Source organism: Solanum pennellii, chromosome 7 (genome assembly GCF_001406875.1).
Source record: "Solanum pennellii chromosome 7, SPENNV200".
Classification (NCBI taxonomy): domain Eukaryota; kingdom Viridiplantae; phylum Streptophyta; class Magnoliopsida; order Solanales; family Solanaceae; genus Solanum; species Solanum pennellii.
In genome coordinates this window covers 48,742,477-48,745,857 of record NC_028643.1, presented here as the reverse complement: position 1 = coordinate 48,745,857, position 3,381 = coordinate 48,742,477, and positions in this window count along the sequence as shown.

Below are 3,381 nucleotides of genomic sequence, written 5' to 3'. Positions count from 1 at the left end.
TCTTTGAATGGAAGAGGGTTCAAGGATAGATACGATACCTCAATGAGAAGTAAACCCACTAGATATGAGTGAAGATACACGTCCAAACAGACCTTCTTGCCCTCCTTGAGTCTTAGCTCCAATGGTGACATTGACAGTGTTTTTTTAGAGAGGGAGTTTGAATATTTGAAGTGAGGGGTCTTGTCTAGCAGTATGTCTCTAATCTAACCTAATATAACTTAAAAACAATAAAAATAACTTTCTAGGGTGATAAAATACTGGGTATGAAGTTACCAAACACCCCAAGCCAATGCAGGAAGTTACAGCTCTTACAGTGACCACCTACGCCCCCATCACCAACGGATCATCTCCCAATCGACGCCCCATTGATAGGGTCCGTCGATTGGGACTGCAAATCCTTCATGTGCAGTCTTGGATAGCCTTGCAGGTACAATGGAATCCTATGGTCGGCGGTCTGGTGGTTGAACAAAGGACCGTCCCTTGGGTCGTCGTTTGTTCATTGTTTTGGCAGCTTCTTGCCAAGAAGTGGGGTCCTCTTCTAGGGCTCCTCGTGGATACTAGGTGGGGTCGTACCCAAACATCATACCCTAAACATAATATTCTAGGTCTTAGGAACATCTCACAGAAATTTAGATCAAAGCGAACCCGTAAAACTCACTAAAACACATTAAGACACACAAGCGCTATCTAAGGCACACCTTCCGAACGTTATGGACGTTCTTTGACGTTTGACCTCCAAACTTAACCAAACTTCACATAATGCCTAATAACACTAATTTAAATCATTTTAACTTAAAATTAACTGAATAGACATTCACGAGGCTCTAGTTCACCTTAGTTCATTTTAGGTCGTTACACATTTCACCTTTAATCACCTTCCTAGGTCGTGTAGCAACTCTCCCTTGATTGAATTTGAATGTCAGCATACAATTTTAATATTTATTCCATACGTACTCCAGCCATGTCAATAGTCGAACCATGGAAGATGGCATGAATCAAACATGATCAATCACCTCCATCCCTTTCACAGAAGAGGTATAAATATTGTCCTCTAACACATCAAGATTTACATAGAACTCAACAACCTTATTTTCATACACCAACAATGAAGTATCAAGAAAAAAATATACCAATCCCTGAAATTCGAGTAGCTTAAGTACCTTTTGAACTTTGATAAATTACCTAATTTTAGGATCAAATGTACTATGCCTAAGAACCACATTAGACCCAAAATACCTCTCCTTTCCCTTATTTTTACTAATTCTTTGGGAGAGGGAGATAAGTTAAATGGTATATATGCAGGAGACTCATCAGGGATGGAGGAGAGACATGAAGAAGTGCAATTCGTAAGACTTCCATCTTTCGGGAGTTCTTGGTCAATGAAAGATGAATAGCTTGAACTAAGAGGAAGTTAAGTAATACTTGAACAATTCCCCGGTATTCGTTGAAGACTTAGCACATAACCCTTCTTACTTTTTTTAGATACAATACTACGGCATCATATCTATAATCATTATGGCTTTATTAAATGGACTCCATGAGTTAGGCTTGACTAGCACTGTGTGTGAAAGGAACCTTCAAAAAATGGTCTGCTTGATGGAAACATGTTCACGAGGTATACTGGAGATATTTTGATGTAGTCAGTGGGATATCGTCAAGGTTAAGATGTGGCGAGGTGGTGGGATTAGAGCTAGAGGGTTTGGGGGAAGTGGGTTCTGTGATTAGTGGGGGGAACAGAGGCTTCTGTGGTGAGTAGTGGAGATAAAAAGTACAGGGGAGTTGAGGTCAAAAAAAGGATATTATGGTTATGGTTTTATGATGGAGATGGACAAAGCGAAGGGGTGAATGTTCTCTAGAGGCAAAAGTGGATAAGAGAGATAACGATTGGGCCGAGCCGAAGATGGATAACGACGTGGAAGGTATCGGTTAGTAGGGGTGGTGGTGGGGTTCACTCTCCCCTAAGGAAATGTCTAACATGAGCCAGGAAGTGATGTATTTTCTGATCTAAAATCAGAGTCCTCATTTTCACAAGTTTCATACCTCAACTATTTCTCGTTCTCATTCACATACATAAACTATCACCCTCTTTATGTTTAACACACCTGTAAATGAACTTTAATTTCACACATATCAAAAAGACAGACAATATCAATTAAACAAGTACTGAATTAGGTCAATTTGTATTATCCTACATTACATCGTAAAATAATTAATGAAAGAGACTAATATAATAATTAAATTAGATATATATTCTACTTATCCTTAAACTCAAACTAAAAAACTACAATGGGAAAACAGAGATCAAGAAATTCATAAAGGCAACCTAGATATAAACCTGATGTCGAATTTCAACAAATAACAGATAATATTAAAATAGGAAAAAAAAAGGGAAGTTTATTACCTTTTGTTGAGCCTCCACTTGAAAGCTCGAGCTGAAAAACTCGTCCAGGTTCCACCTTTTCTCAATGAATCAAAAAGACAAATAAAGAAAAAGTTTTTAAATTATGAAATGATCTTTTTACAACTCAACTTTTTCCCTTTTTGGGGTGTGAAAACCATATGAAAACAATGAATGGGTCGGGTTAAAAAAGTATGAAATAGGATAAATTATGATTTAACGGTCAAAATTAACACATATAAATCATCAAATTTCTGTAAGTTTCATATACTTCACCTATCTATTGTTTAATTATCTATATAACCTATCATTCCCTTTATATTAAAACACACCTTAATGTTGAGTTGGACAAATATTTATTCCTCACCCACAATAGGCGGATGTACTCCAACTCATCATCAAGGTGTGCTTTAACATAAAGGTAGTGATAGGTTTGGTAGTTAAATGTATCAATGGATAAATAAAGTATGAAACTCGGAGAAATGTGATAATTTATGTGTGTTTTGACCAATAACTCTTAATTTATCCTATTTCATATGGTTTTAACCTGGCCCGTTCATTGTTCTCATATAATGTTTGATACGCTCAAACTTACTCTCAAATAAGAAGTAAAGCGGTCGTATCAAGTAAATAACCCAACTAATGAGGTTGAGATTGTTCCCACGAGGAAAATAGTTCAGACTTAACTTCAATCTATTATTACTATTATTAAGTCAATTATTTCCTTAGAAAACAAAAGACAATAAAAGGGGGGTTTTTTATTTCTAAATTAATAAAGATAACTAACTAAATTAAAGTAACCAACTTACAGAACAAACCCTGGAGTTTAATCAATTAATAATAGTAACTAGGGTTTAAGTGTTCCCCACAGGTTCCTAACTTGATAATTCTAACTATAACAATTCTTTCCTAGTATTGCATGCAAAGTGATAAGTTATGTATTTCTAAATCCTTGATCCGGCATCTAGAAAATTTCACTCCGC